This window comes from Lepidochelys olivacea (assembly GCF_965140295.1).
Source record: "Lepidochelys olivacea isolate rLepOli2 genome assembly, chromosome: 19".
Classification (NCBI taxonomy): Eukaryota; Metazoa; Chordata; order Testudines; family Cheloniidae; genus Lepidochelys; species Lepidochelys olivacea.
Genome location: NC_140429.1, coordinates 4319786 through 4336041, shown reverse-complemented (window position 1 = coordinate 4336041; position 16256 = coordinate 4319786). Strand labels below are relative to the sequence as shown.

The 16256-nt window shown below is 47.2% G+C and overlaps 1 protein-coding gene across 1 annotated transcript in view; it reads left to right on the top strand.

Annotated features, from left to right (window-relative positions):
* Positions 1–3066: 3066 nt before the first annotated feature.
* LOC311510153 (gap junction beta-5 protein-like) overlaps positions 3067–16256 on the top strand; it is a 140389-nt gene continuing 127199 nt past the window's right edge. Inside the window, 1 exon segment of the mRNA XM_084609608.1 lies at positions 3067–3163. The gene's annotated coding sequence lies outside the window, so the exon portion shown is untranslated.

Here is a 16256-nt window from a genome sequence, read left to right as displayed (position 1 = left end):
ATGCCCTGGACAGCAACGGTGGTCTTGTGGGGACAGTACTGGCCTGGCTCTCTCAAGGTCTAGGTTCAAGTGGGACCTCAACCACGGCCTGTTGCTAAGTCTCTAAAGGGTGGGGTTTTTTCTAGTGCTCAGCAACCCCAATTTAAACAACTTTTCAAAAGAGCTTGGATCCGATTTGGGCCCCTAAATAAAAGCCAGATTTTCAAAAGAGCCCACAGTCCGCACCCAACATGCTGAGTACTTTGGAGTACTTTGGAGTAAACTGCCCTTTAATCGCTCTATGCCTTTCTTCCCCCATCTGCAAAATGGGTATAACAACAACTCTTCCTTTCTCTGACCCTTGTCTACTTAAATTGCAAACTCTTGGGGGAAAGAATTGTCTCTAACTATGTGTATGGGCAGCACCCCGCACATCGGGGTACTGATCTCAGTTGCCAGAGCTGTTCATGTAATGCAAATGATAATTCAAAGCTTTGCTTGACACAATAAGCTGCTCTTGGGCTGGGGGATGCAAAGGAGTTTTGGATTGAAAAAGGGTTTGTATTTGATATATTATGGTAGCACTCGGGGGCCCCAGTCAGCATCAGTTGCGCTAGGCACTGAACATAGGGATGGATGCAGTCCCTGCCCCAATGATCTTATGATCTAAGACAACAAGCAACACCATGAAGGGCAGGGAGAAGGAAACAATCAAATTCTACAACTTCTATTGTCCTGTATACGCTTGGGGAAGATCCTCACGGGCTTTAATTTGCTGTAACTGTATTGCAGTCGATGCTGATTCCCAGCAGATGAGGATCTGTCCCTTGCTCTGTTTGTTAAATTTAATTTTGTTTTAGAGAGACACAACTAAGAGAGCACTGACATTTTCCACCTGCCCCTCAGCCTAGCCCTTTGCCCTGTTAGTAAAATCAGAATTTACAATATTAGGATTTAGCTGTATTCACTCCACATTAGCTCTTGCAAAGTAAATGGCTCTGGACACATTGTAATACCCCTGCACCCCAGTCAGTCAGCCGTGTGCCCCCTTCAGTGCAACACCACGTCAACCGCAGAAAGTGGCATGCATGCAGTGGAGGAGAGCATGTGGCCAAGAGTTTTTGATGAGCAGAATACAAGGTAGAGTATGTGATGGAGAACAGACCCCAGGGCCAGAATGGAACAGTGATCAAATGAGGCCTGTGCACTGAGCCCTAAAATATCCTCAGGCCACACACCCCCGCTGAAACCGTGCCTCAAATGAAGTGAAACCAGTCCTCACATGAGGCCCTGGCCCCCATGGCCAGCGAGGCAACCGTGTCTCTCTGTGGAGAAGCATTTTTCAATTGGGTGAGAAGAAATCCAAACAAAATTCCAGCGCAGATGTGACACTCCCTGTTTAACCATTGCATTTGGTGCTGTCTCCCAACTGTCATTCCCTACAAGGTCTGCTTAGCCTCACCCGCTGCAAAATCTTACACGTGGCCGTTGGATTCTATGGGGATTAGATCCATGTGTGTTTGTGTAGCCCACTGCTCTGGGTGTATCACTGATCTCCCTCAGCACCCAGTTACAGAGGCTATGGGTCTGGTTAGAGATGGCCAGGCTTTCAGCTCTTTAGGTACCTGTTTCAAGTCCTTGTATCAACTAAGAGAATTGTCGCCCATTGTGTTTGCAGGATCAGAGCACCAGAGTGCAAGCTGTTTGGGATAGGGCCTTTTCTTTGCCTTCATTCCTGTCTGCAAATCCCCTAGCGTGCTGTTTGGAACAATGCCCCCAATTCAGTAAAACATGAAAGCATGTGCCATTGCAGTCAATGAGACCATGCACTGGTGGGGATTTTCACAAGCACCGATGTGACTTAGGAGCTCAAATCTCAAAACAATGGTAGTTGTGCTCCTAAATCAGAGAAGCCCATCTGAAGTGTGTTGCTGATTCAGGGCCTATAGGAATGATAACAAAATTCCCCCTGCAATGAAAGGGTTTAGCACCTTCTCTCCCTGTTAGGAAAAACTCCCTGCTAAATTATTACCAGATGAATGCAAAAAAACCAATAGATGCAAAGGAAACAAAACTCTTGTGTTTTCATGACTGTTAGTTTTGCCAGCTGAAATACACCTCCTTGCACCCCACCCACGGAGCTTTGAAATACAGCATAGGAATTCCTCAGAGCTCAAGCCTGCTCTGAGTTCATAACTTTGCCTTCCTGGGATAGCTTGTCAAGCTGTCAGGAAGACATATTTCTTTTAGGAGAGCTGGTTTTAATAGCAGATATGGATTGGCCGCTTGAATTTCCATTCACGTTTTGTGAATGTGTGGGTCCTGCGCTGAGTTACTTTTAAACATATTTTGGGGTCTTATTTAAAAAAACCACGTTCATAATCAAAGGTAGGAGGGGCTTAGTGCTCTTCGCCGTTGTGATGCTTTAAAACTATGATGCCACATAAACTGCAGCTCCCACAGATATAGCAGAGAGGTGGCATTATTCTGCGTTCACACAACTCTCCCCACCAAACAGACTTGCTTCCCACACCCTCTTCTCTTTTTTTTTTTCCTGTGCATCTGCTCGTCAGCTAAGCCAAACACCTGCAGTGGCTTTATTTTTGATCCACTAATCTCCATTACACTTAAATCGTTCCTTTTTTGAGGTAGGGAAGCTTTATTATGCCTGTTTTATGGGCAGGTAAACTGAGGCATGGAAAGGTTGGGTGTCTTGCCCAGGAGGAGAGTGAGCCAGTGGCAAAGCTAGGTATGGAACCAGGTGTCCTTACTCCCAGTCCAGTACGGTTACCACTGGACCATTATTAAAATAACAGCTAGGGCCTGCCTCTTGTACCTTGGGCAAAGCAAAAGCTATGAGCGTAGCGTATGAGGTGGGCATGTATCATATTGCACTGCTCCTTCACTAGAAGGTTTATGGTTCTGACACAGCCTCAGCTGTGGAGGAGAGAGGAAGGAATCATCAGAGCTACAGTGGTGCGATGGGGTAAAGCTCTTGTAGGGCCCAGGGTGCAGGAAAGAGAGCTGATTGGCCAGTGGGGCTGTCACTCACCCAGAGAGATGGAGGAAGGACTTCTTTCCCCCCAAGGCTTTTGGGTAGGGAAACCCTCAGCAAAACTTCTTGGCTTCCCTTCCAGCTGAGGGTGAGAGTTGCTGGCAGAAGGGTCCCCTGGAATGACAGAAGGTAGGTTTTGTTTTATTTAAATACATCTGGGTGTTATGCTTTTTTAAAAAAAATCCCTCTGAACTTGAACTTGTTGCTTATTGGACAACCTTGCAGTTGCACTGCAACAAATAGGAATGGGGTGGGTACCAGGAATCAAACATTTCAGCTAATATAATTCTCTGTTTCTCAGGTATAATTTACCCAAGGTGACATTTGCTCACAGCACCAGATTTAATGGCTCTAGTTTGTGTGAGGAGTCCCGTGCAGTAAACCTAAGTGGTCAGGACCTCTGTTTAACAGCTCATGTTAAAGATGGAGGTCTTGGACAGCACAGTGCTCCTTAGGGGGCATTACTTATCTTATGCTGCTTAGGGGAAAATGGCTCATGTTGAATCACTAAACACTTTCAGTATCATTATCCCTATTTTACAGATGGGGAAACTGAGGCACACAGGTGTGACATGACTTGCCCAAGAACAGACAGAGCGTGGAGTAGAAACTTGTTCCTGTTTTATGCTCCCTCCTGTTATCTAGCTGGCAGAGTTTGGAAGGGAGCCCAGATCTCATGAGTCACAGTCCAGTGCTCTAAGTCAGTGGCTCTCAACCTTTCCAGACAACTGTACCCCTTTCAGGAGTCTGATTTGTTCTGTGTACCCCCCCAAGTTACATCTCACTTAAACTACTTGCTTACAAAATCAGACCTAAAAATACAAAAGTGTCCCAGCACACTATTACTCAAAAACTGCTGACTTTCTCCTTTCTACTGTATAATTATAAACTAAATCAATTGGAATATAAATAGTGTACTTACATGTCAGTGTATCGTGTGTAGAGCAGTATAAACAAGTCATTGTCTGTATGAAATTTTAGTTTATTCTGACTTCGCTCGTGCTTTTTATGTGGCCTGTTGTGAAACTAGGCAAATATCTAGATGAGTTGATGTACCCCCTGGAAGATTTCTGCGTACCCCCAGAGGTACATGTACCCCTGGTTGAGAACCACTGGTCTAGCCAGTAGGCAACACTGCCTTCCATTTCCTTACCTTCGCTGATAGCACTTCCTCCACTTGCTTTCCTATCTGAGCGCAAATCTGCTTACCATGACATCTGAGAGGATCAAAGCCTTGGGAGGTGGTGTTGCTACAGTGCTGAGTGATGGGCTTGTGTGGGAGGGAAGAAAATATATACTTAAAAATAAACCTAAAAGGACACCGCCACTGGAGAAGTTTATTTTGTTGTTAGAAAATAAGAAATGAGGTTGTGTTCTGTGTAAAGCTCTTCAGAGGCTAAAGAAGATGGTTTTCTGTTTGAATGTGTCGCATTTAAAAGCCAATGCTCTCTCCCCAGCAAGATAAGGAAGTTTTTTTTTTATTTGAAACTTTTGGTATCTACAGTTGGCCAGCTGCAGGGAGTTGGATCCCTTTGAGCCGTTCGGTAGAGACAGAGGAGGGGAGTGAATGAAATATGGTTCAGTGCAACAACCTCGAAGGTTTCTCCTCCTCTTCCCCACCCTGGAATTAACTAATAATAAGAAACCAAAGGAGCTGGAATAAGGAGCATTGTGTCTTTTATTCCTTTGTTTAAAAGACCTGGATGGATTTCATAGCAATTATTAGTCAGTATTTTTATTGTAGTCCTCAATGTGTGTATGGCCAGCGCTGACCAGAATGGGGTCATGATTGGGATCTGTTGTACGGTTTCATGATGCTGCCCACCCCTGTAGTATGTGAGTACAGTGCATGTCAAATGCATAGCAATAGCGAATTGTTAGTGGATTTTGTGGCATCTCTGGCACTTCTCCCCTTTCCAGAGTAAAAAGTCTGCTGGGGATTTTAGGGTTTATCAACTTTGGTTGGTTTTGCTTTGGGAGGGTTTTTTGTTGATATTAGAACTAGGTTTGTTTTTTTTTTTTATCTAGCACTTTTCAGTTGTAGGTGTCCTAGTCCTTAACAAAAGAGGTCAGTAATATTACACGCCTTTTTATAGATAAGACATGAGTTGCCCAGGGTCATCCAGTAGGCCAGTGACAGAGTTGGGAATAGCTCTCAGGTCTCCTGAGTCCCAGGCGCTAGCTTTAGCCACTAGACAACACTGCCTCCCATATTCATCTCCATGGAGCCAACCAGCTGTTCCTGTAATTCTACTAGTATTTCAGTTCTCTCTGGCTGCTTGACGATCTCGGTTCCATCATGACACTTGCATAAGGTCATCATCGGGCTAATGCAACCTTACAAAATTCTACTCCATTCCAGTGTTTCATTAGCACAAAGTGATGCAGCAGGCAGGGCCGTGGGGTAAAGATCTTCAACAAGCATGCGTAGAAACCAGTGTTGCCAAGAAACTGATGTTTGGGAGCAGCCTGGCCTGTAGCTTGCATTCTGGGACTCCTGGGGTCTCCTGAAACCTGACCTTCTTTCTCCAGTCCCCCTCACGCTGGTGCAGGGCATGTCACCTTCTTCTTTGATGCGGGAGAAGATATTATTAGCCTTTCGAGTAGGGCAGAAATTTCAGAAGCACCTAAGGGACCTAGGATCCTCAGGCTCCGGAGGCACTTAGCCACTCTCGAATATTTTGCTTATCCTCATTGTCGTGAGAATAGATTCTATGCGTGGGTGGCAGACAACTAATGCATCAGGGCTGCGCTCCATCTCCCCCATCCATTGGAATTGCTAGCCAAGGAGTTCTGAATGAGAAGCTGCTGGTGGTATAGCTGGTTCACTGTCTCACCAGCGTATTGAAATTCAATAGGAGGCAGAGCTGAAAGAAGATTAAAAGCACCGGTGCTTTTATTAAACCCAGAAGTGGACAGGCATATGCATTAATGTCGTCTTTCTGGCCCTCAGAAGTCTACAGTTATCCAGAGCATCAAACGCTAATATATCAAGACCCAAATACCTGCCCCGATCATGAAGGAAATTAAAGTTCTTCTATTATGTATTTATCTACTCCTGAAGGGAGGTGTTTGAAACAGCAGGAGACAAGGGGAGAGTGGAAGACTTTTTATTCCTATTACTCATCCGAGACGAGAGGTAAATCAGTATAGAGAATGCAGTATTTCCTTGCAGACCTGGGACCCTCTCCTTTGTCCAGCCTTTTCTGTTCTGTACAGTCATCCATGCCAATCCTGGAGCTACCTAGCCCTTCTCTTCCGTAGATCTCAAAGCACTTTACAAAGGAGGTCAGCATCATTATCCCTGTATGTACAGATCTGGAAAGTGAGGGACAGACAGGAAGTGACTTGCCCACAGTCACCCAGTAGCAGAGGCAGGAATAGAACTCAATGGTCCTAAAACCCAGTCTACTTCTCTAACCACTAGGCCACCTTACAGTATCAAGCACTTCAGATTTGTGATAATCATGAGTTAGGTCCTGCCGCCTCTTCTGCCCCCCGTCCCCCTCTCCCCCCCCAAAAAAGATTTTGAGCCTTTTGAGCCATGTTTTCCAGCCCTTCCCCACAACCAGAAGGGCTACACACTTAAAAATGAAATGAAATCAACTGAGATTTTTCACATAATCCCTTTACTCCGGGAGCTGGGGCTTTAAGAAAAGAACCACATCCCACATGACTTGCTATGGAGTAGTGAGGGCTGGTAATCCTGCGAGTTCTAATTCATTCTAGGAAGGAGGTGCCCAGGAGTCAAGGCCCCCGTGCACTACGGGCTACACTGGTAAGTAATGGAGGAGTCACTTTCCGCTGCCGGAGAAATCACAATCCTAGCTGTTGATTACTAGTGTTTGTTGAAGTGCTGTAGGTCACATCAAACCCAGAGCTCGTAGATTCCGTGCCCTGGAAAGCTGGATGTCCGTTCAGTGCAGATATAATAATATGTTTGTTTTGGTAGCCTCTAGAGGCATCAAGTGAAATCAGGGTCCCATTGTACAGATAGAGTGAGAGGTGGTCCCTGCCCTGAAGGGGATGTTCTCAGACGTACTTTAGAGATGGGGGGAACAGAGGCACCGAAAGATTAAGGATAAAACTTTCAGAAGTGATTTAGGAATGTCAGTCTCATTGAAAATGAAGGGTGCTTTGGCTCCTAAATACCTTTGAGGTTCTGCTCCTTAGGCTCCTAACTCCCATTGAAATCACCGAAAGTCAGTGGGACTCAGGCTCCTGGGAAAGTCTCTGGTCTGCTTGTTAGAGCAAGGGACTGGGAGTCAAGACTCGTGAGTTTTTATTCCCAGCTCTGCTACTGATTCTGTGTCCTTTGGCAAGTCTCTTTGCCTTTCTGTGGTGTGTCTTACTGCTCTGTAAAATGGAGGTACTGGTACCGACCTCCTGCCCTGGGGTGTTGGGGTTTAGCCAGCATTTGAGGTTCTTGGGTGAAGGGTGCTCTACAAGTAAGCTGAAGGAACAGTACTATGGAAAGGGCCTAGCTGCGAAAGGGCCTCCTTGTGGGTCTGGCAATCTTCCATTTCTATTTCATGCCTGCTCTCCCTGTGTGGTTCGATCCAGGAGCTCTATTTCTGGGCCAGCCTGAGGTGATGAATTCTGGCACCATCCACAGGATCTAATTCGTCTTTAAGTAGCTTTAAACCCAATCACGCCTGACGTTGCTCGCGGCGCGGTCTCAAGCTGCATGGCCAGCCCAGCACCGGCTCATTTACGCTCTGTCACGCTGACTCTTCTCCCACCCAAACACATGGAATCACACCTGCCCTTTTCTTTCCTGTTTTCCTGCCAAACCAGGAGAGACGCCGTGTGAAGCATTATTGTGATCTGGGACAAAGCCCAGCAGAATACAATTTGTAGAGTGCCAGGATTTATGATGCTGTCCTCAGGGAACTTACAGGCTGGGACTCTGTACTGCTGTCTCCTGTTTCCTGAGTCTTGATTACCATGCTGAAGGTGAAATGGACAGTCACAATCTCCTGATTACACCCTCTCACTGGGAGGGGAGACAGCGGCTGGCCCAAGAGGGGAATAAGCTACGTGGGTGAATAGTCACAACTTCCCAAAGAGCAATAGTGAAGTTTGGGCTTGTGTTTGGAATCATCCATGAAGCCATCCCGGTGGGGCTGGAAGGCAGGCGAGGTGTCTTGGGCTGCTGGATTAGAGCACCACTTCCCGAAGCAACTTCCCCTTCCAGCACTGAATTGACCATGTTTAAATTCTACTCTTGAGCCTTGCAATGGCAAAACTCCCACCAGCCCCTGCTGGGGTTGTCACAGTTCAGGGCAACTGCCACTGTAGGCGTTGGCTAGGTTTCACCAAGGGCACCTATTCTTAGGCTTCAAGCTCCCCAGCCATCACCTATCATGAGTAGAGACTCACATCTCTCTCCCTCCTCTCCAGACTGCACAGTTCCCTGCCTATTCTGAGTTCCCCAGCAAATCAGACTGCCTAAATTGGCCTGCTTTACTTCTCCTCCATGTAATTGCCCACAGTTATAAGGGACTATTCTTAATGTGAAAATATTCCAGAGAAAACAAGTCCAAAGAACCCACACGCATACTAATAAGCTTATCAGAGATCACCCCAACTCCAGCAAGGGCTCTGGCAGGGATCACTGCTTCAGACCCCAGCAAGGGCTTTTTCTGGGATTACCAGTTCATAATTGCCTTTTGCTCAGAACCAGCATCCCCATGAATTTGAGAGTCACTCCCTTATACAGTCTGGGTCTCTGATCTGCAGAGGTAATCAGCCAGACAATGGTCCTCGCTTCCGAGCAAAGGTTGGGTCTTTCCTTAACCAGAGGTGGTAATTCTCATTCACCTCCCCCCAGGTATTTCCTAGGAATCCCTTAACTTTGTCTGGCATATTGTTTAAAATAGTCCTTTTGAAGCCCAAACGCTTCCCAAGGTTGACACTGGCCATGTCTCCCCCCACATACAATCCCACAATAATACATAAACGCTCACATTTTGAATACAACAAACTCCTAAGAGACTTGCACTCAATTCAGGAAGGTTTGCCCAGGAAATTGCCGCATCTGCCATAGTGACCACACTCAAGGACTTGCAATGGTGAGAGCAGATCTGCATGGCACAGCGTTTAAAATACCTGTGGCACCTTGCTGAATTTGGTGCTCCCACTGAAACTACCCCACACAGAAGCTGCATAACATTTCCTATTGTGGCTACCACTTCTTCAAACAATCTCCAGGTATAGATGTGACCAAAGAGAATCGAGATTTGCGGTCACTGCTGGGTGCTCTAATCTGTCCCTTCACCCCCTGTTCCATTTGTTTGTTTCATCGGCTTGTTGTGTCCTGCTTCACCTTGATTGTGTGCTTGATTTGTGGGGGAAACTCAATGCTGAGCACAGTAGAGTCCTGATCTCTGATTGGGGTTCCTCTGTGTTACATTAATAGAAATATTAAATAACTGTGGTTTGCTCTAGGCAATAACTCTCCCCAAATATTTATTTTTGTGAAAAAAATGCAGGAAATCATAAGTAATAAAACAAGTAATATTAATATATTAATGGTCATGTTAATAGTAATGCAGTGTTATAGTGATTTTAATACTTAATGCTATGGTTTTATGTGATGTTAATAATTGCAGTAATATAGTGGAACTTTGTGTAATAAATATTAATAACACAGTGCAGCTTCCTGGGATTGTTAAACTTTTGTGCTTTTTTTTTTCCTCATATCACTCCTGCCCAACATAAATAAGACTATACCCCCTCTTTCTCCCACAAGGTGGTAGCCTATTTTCCTCCCTGAAAACCCATGAAGTGAATAAACCCACCGGATGTGTGCTCCAGGGGGCAGGAAGAGTCTTCTCATTCCATTCATACAATGCCTAGCATCAAGGGGGCTTGGTCCAGGATTTGGGTTGCTCGGCACCACTTCCACACAAATAATAGTGCAGGAAGCGAGCAGATCCAGTCAAAAGGGGCCAAAGAGACTAACACATTCTCCCCTGGCAAGGCAGTGTTCAACTGTATTTCATGCCCATGGTCTTTGAGAATGTACCACACTCTAATTACATTTAACCACCTGCTCTGTGTTCCCCTGTCTTCTCCCATTACCTCACCTCGTTCCGCGTGACTCCACATGGGGAAAATCCCTTCTCATTGTGTTCAAGAGCCTTCCTCTTCTCGTTTTTTTTTTTCTCTCTTTCCCCCTCCTCCTTGTCCTACGGAGCTATAATTATGTTTCTTGGGTCCTGAATGTAAAGCACCATTGTGCAACTTGTCTAAAACTATCTGACAGATCGAATGGCCCAGCTTTAGTGAGATTATGAGAGAAACAGCTGAGCAATGGGACAGGTTTTCTTTATGTGGATATAAGAGTATGGTCAATGGGCCATATAATTTCAGAGGAGCTTTCTTTTTCTAATTGGAATTGGAGCTGGACTTGGGAAGGATACATTTGAAGAGTGATATCCAGAAGGAAAGTTCTTTAGGGGCTTCTGAGCAAACTTTGACCTCTCTATTTGCAGTGATGGCGTTTCTGGTTAGAGATGGTTGAATCTTTGAAGGCTCAGGCTTGAAACTGACATGGAACTAATCCCTCACCTGTATCCATCCATGCATAGCAGTAATATTTTTGCCTGCCTTTGCCATATCACATACTTGGCTGTGCACTTACCTGCATGTATCATTGCTATACCAGTTACCTCATGCCTTCCCAACACCTACCAGAGAGGCAGGATGTACATGCAGCACAGGGCTGGAACTCAGGAGATATGGATTTGCTTCCCAGCTCTGCCACAGATTCCTTGTGTGACTCTGGGAAAATTGCTTCGCCGCTTTGCACCTCAGTCACCGTTTGTAGTAATTCCTTGGTCTATGCTGACCAGCTTTTTAGTGCAGGGACTGTCTCTGTCTAGGCACATACAGACAAAGCACTTGCTTAAGGCCAGGAGTGGAGCAAGGAGTACAACTCGGGTCTCCCAGCTCTCAGTCCACTGCCCTGGTCCCTAGGCCATACTTCCTGCACACACCCCTCTGCTGTGAAACCTTTCAAAGAAGCAGCTGTAGAGATCAGCACCCCATGCTGACACCCTGTGGCCTCCTCACATGCTGCTCCATTAACAGGCTCTCTCTTCCTCAGGCACCCTAGCGGGGATGCTTTGTCCTAAGATCCCAGCAGAGACAACCATTTAGCAGGCGCTTATTCTTCTGACAGGGCTGGTAATCACTGCATTCCACTAGCCGGGGCCAGAGTTCCTATTCATTTTCACAGGCTTTGGTCCTTCATAGTGTATTCATTTGAAAGGGTCTTGCTACTGACAGACTTGAGGAAGGGCCGGGGTGAGGAATCTGTATCCTATTAGTGGTTTTTTAGCCTTCCATCAAGTCTCTAAGTGGGTTTCAGGCTGGTTGGAAGAAAAAGGTTTTGATTAAATCAGAAATTCCATCTGGAGTGAAGCTCTGAACAGGCAAGTGAATGCTTCCACCTGGTGCTTAATGACATTGCTGTGGGGATGCAGTTGTTCTTTTTCTCACTCTCCGGGCCACTGGGAAGCAGTAAGTAGGCCACGAGCAGCCGCGTGGGAGCAGAGAGTAAACATCCGAAGGACACGAACGCTGTCTCCAGTGAAGGAGCACCAGGACTGACCCAGAACCAAACACTAGTGGGGTAGAGTCTGATAAAGCTTGTGACGCAGCCTTGGAAGAATATGATGTGGATTTATGGTGGGTGAAGGGAGCGGGCCTCGGGTGCACTGTCCTAACCACATTGGCTGCCTGCCTTTCCAGCAGAGTGTGTGTGGAACTGGGATGAAGAGAATACAGGGCAAATCAAAAGTGCAGGTGCAACCCACTGGTGATTGCGTGTTAGAGGTCCCCTGCTCTGCCCCATCCACCGAGGGCATGAGTCTGTTGCTGGGGAGCCAGGCCTCTTCAGCTCAAGCGGTAACCAATCGTGCATTTAGCTGTGGAGGTCCAGGGTGTTAGGCAAGATGGTGGCCGTGACACAAAGTTGGAAGGAGTGGGGTGAGCAGGAGATGGTCCAGTAAGGGAGAGTGAGCAGAGAACCTTGCTGCACAATGCCTCGTTTGGGAAGAGGCTTTCCAGCTACTGAGGCTGTGTCTACACGGGGGGGTGATTCCCAGCCCACACAGACCAACTCGTGTGAGCTGTGATTGAGCTTGAGTTCTAAAAATAGTAATGTAGCCCCAGCATCATGGGCAGCAACGAGTGTCTGCATGGGGCTTCCCACTGCGAGCCCACACGCAGGGGGTGCTGGTGGGTTTGTACCCGGGGCAGCTAGCTCTTCTTGCCACTCACGCTGCCAGGGCTGCGTGTCTATACTTCTTTGGTTTGGTCAGAGCTAGTCGGGGTATGTCTCCTTGAGCTGGCGTCTACTCCTTCTGGCTCTGGTGCAGGTGTACTGCAGATGCTGTCCGGGGGAAGTGAAAGGAGCCAGACGCGTGCCATTGCAGAGACTGAAGGTGAGCGTTCTCTGTAAGGCCGTGGTATTACAGAGACTTCCTTTTCCCCAAGCACCGAATGTATTAAATGCCCTCTCACTCACGCACACCAAGCCAGTCCGCTAGGCTCGCAGTCACCATTGCTTCTCAGAGCAACTAACCTCCAGAACCCCACCACAATTTCTGCCACGTCCAGAAAGCTGGAGCAGCTAGGTCTGAATGTAATTAATGCTCTCCGGGCAGTAGCTTCTTAGTCAAACTCTGAATAAAGGCCTGGTGAAATACCAATGATGTCCTCTCAGAGAACAGAGCAGCTGTCTGACCTGTTGAATTTGTCAAAAGTTACCTCAGCAGGGCTGCCAGCCCCGGAAACCAAAATTTTATCCTGTTTCCTTTAATGGCTGATGAAATATTCCTAAAGATGGGGAGGAAAGGGGTGTCTGGTGGCTCAGGCACTGGACTGGGAAGCAGGAGACCTGGTTCCATCACTGGTTCAGCCACATATCTGCTGCTTGACCTTGGGCTCTTTGCTTCACCTGTGTCCCTTCCCACCCACCATCTAATTGGACTGTAAGCTCTGTGGGATGAGGACTGTCTCTTGACATTTGTATGTTGAATACTTAGCATGACGGGGCCCTGATCTAAGCTCTGAGCCACAGGTGCTACCATAACACTATTAACAGCAGGTTTGCTTTAAGATGTGGCTGAATTTCATGTTGGATCCTGTTCAATCCATCCCACTTCACTCCCCCTTCTTGGGTTGCTGAATATAAACCTCTCCCAGGCTGGAGGCCCCAAAGCCTGTTCAGACTGGGTAATAAAGGAGTCACCCAGCTGTATTTCATCTGCCCTGCGTTCTTATAAAGAGCTTGCAAGCTCTCTGTCCTTGTTAGTGTTTCCTTAATAGCTGCTTGGATATTTTGAGCATCTTCTGCCGCACCCCTGTATTCACCAGAGTAATTAGAACATCTAAATCGTTCTAGTACATCATCAAGACTTTGTGAAATTAACTGATTAGTGGCACCTAGGCTGCAGAGTTGCAGCATTTCATCCAGATGATCAAGATAAGCATAAATGTGCCTCATTGTTCCCTCTGAAAAGTCTTTGGTCTTTATATTAGTGTGGAATTCAATGGCTTTGCCTTTTGTTGACTCTGGGAATCTTTATGGGGCCTTGTGTGTCATCTGATGTGTAGAGTGTTTCTTGATTGCAGAATAAATGAAAGTCCCCATGGTTCAGTGATGCCTCATGAAACAAATCCCTCCCTGTCCCCTCATGTCCTCCCTTGCACTACACAAATGAACGGATTGGGAAACAGAGAATTAGGAGCGAGGGGAGAAGCATTTGTAACCCTCTGCTGAGCAGGGACAGGGGTTAAACTCACCAAGCTCGAGCACGAGTTGTCAGGGGAACCAATCTACGCCAGCATCCAATCCTGCGCTGAAGAACAGATGCATAATGCAATGGCAGGTCCCCTGGTGTGGCTCATGACTCTGCCTTCCACTCCTGCACACAGCTGAATCAGGTGCTCTCAGGATATTGCCGGGGGGAGGGCGCACTGCGAGGAGTATGCATCCCCCTCTACTAAAAGTGTGAGGGGCTCCACCTCCCTGGCTTGGGTAAGCAGTAGGGTGAATATCTGTCCTGTTTTGGCCAGGTTAGTTCCCTTTTTTAAGCCCTGTCCCGGCCAGCCCCACATTTTTGGCAAAACTCAATATTTGTCCTGTCTGCTCTTGCCAACTCACCATTGGGTTTGCCAAAAAAGTGGGGTGTTGAACCCTAGCGGGGCACTGAGAAATGTATGGAGTGGAGGCAGGAGAGTGGCAACCAGCCCTGAGTGGAAGGGAGGGAGGGCTCAGGAAAGCGGCTTGGGCTGGACCAACGCTGTGCGATTGGGTGGCAAGGGGTCTCGGGCCAACTCCCTGCAGGGAGGAGGCAGAAGGCAGGGCACTTAGGGTCAGCCTTGCATGGTGTCCCGTTTTCCCTTTGGGTAAATATGGTCACCCTAGTAAGCAGCCCCCCTAAAGCTTCCCCCTTCTCCTGGGATGGTGCATTGAGAGCTCCCTGTTTTGTTTCATGCTACCTTATGTATTCCTGGATCCATGCCCTACATTCAGCTTCACACACCTATTGCCCAGTAGCAGTGGTTCCCTGCTGGTGGGGAGATGGTCCCTCTGGAGGCAGGGGTGGGATGTTAGCTGGTGAGATACATGGTGCGAGCCGTGCCTGGGCAATGGCAGGGTAAAGGCACCTCTCCAGTGCCCCATCCTTGAACCCTAGGGTTGGGCAGGTCAACTCATTCCCTGGCTCCTCTGCCAAGACAGCCCAGATCTGAGCACTCATTTCGTGCCAGCGTTTGAAGAGCCAGCCATGGGATGGTAACAATTTCTGCCCATTGCTGGGCTGGGACCAGCTACCCACAGACCATGTGTTCCATGTCCCACTGCTGTTTCTCCTGAGTGTCAGGGGATCGCAAAGGAGAAATGGAAAAGAGCATGTCTGCTTCTTTTTAGAGCTTCAACCAGCCCTGTAAACTGCCTCCCATTAGATGCTAAGGCTGCTCCAAACCTGGGAGAGTAGAGCGGTATTTCTCTGTGAAAACAGAGAGGTTTGCAGGCTCAAATGTTCTGGAAGCAACTAGCATGTCTGGGTCAAATGCCTGTGGTAAAGAAGAGAACAGTTTGCTGGAGAGGCAGTGAAGCAATAGGCAGGAAGGGATTAAAGTCTAGTAACAGGGAGTAGTAGCGGGAGTAGGATGATTGGGGGGCGGGGGTAGGAGAAGCACAGATTTGGGGTATGCTAGGGAATGCTTCACTCAGCCAGAAGCCTGGGCATGGTGGCTGCTTGGGGTGTGAGTTTATAGAAGTTGATCTCTGGGGAAGGAGGAGAGTTCTCCCAGCGAAGCCAGACAGTGGAATGGAGAGAGGTAAAATCTGCATTGGGAACAGACAGCTGCAGCTCAATTAAATATTGAAGCCCTTTTGTAAATAAGTAATAACTCCCAGCACTGAAAGACTGGGGTGGGGAATACCGTGTTCCAGCTGGAAAAGGAGAGGTGAGTGCATGAGCAGGTCCTTTGCAAATCAGTTCCCTTCTCCTCCACTATAGGGAGCAGCTTGTTAAAATAATAGTCTTCTCTGGGTTTGTTGGTTTCAGCAGTGAACCCAGTGCTGCTAAAAGCTGCCAGCTGGGAGCTCTCTCTTTATCTATTCAACAGCAGAGCAAGCTCCCTGCATGTGGCCCTGTCATGGTGATATAACGCTGAGCTGGAAAGATACCCACTAGTGGTGGGAGGGAAGTGGGTTCTTCACAACTCATAGACTCGAGTCCAAGGACTCTGTCCACAACAGTGTGAATTCATGCTATGAATGTGGCTGGTTTTTTGTTATGGGGACACCTGTCCCATAGGAACTGGATTAAACCCCTCCAAACTCAGTGCACACAGGATGCCAATTGGCTTTCAGGTCGTGATTGGACCACATTGGATTGGACTAGGCGATGAAATGCCCTTTCTGCTAGATAGGCTTTTATCTGTGTTCAATTACAGCTGGTCCAAATTTTTCTATCAACTTTTTTCAACTACCACAAATTTAGATGTCTACGTAAAAGAATAAATGGACACAAATCAGATGTCAAGAATTATAACATTCATAAACCAGTCGGAGAACACTTCAATCTCTCTGGTCACGCAATCACAGACATGAAGGTCGCTATCTTAAAACAAAAAAACTTCAAATCCAGACTCCAGCGAGAAACTGCTGAATTGGAATTCATTTGCAAATTGGATA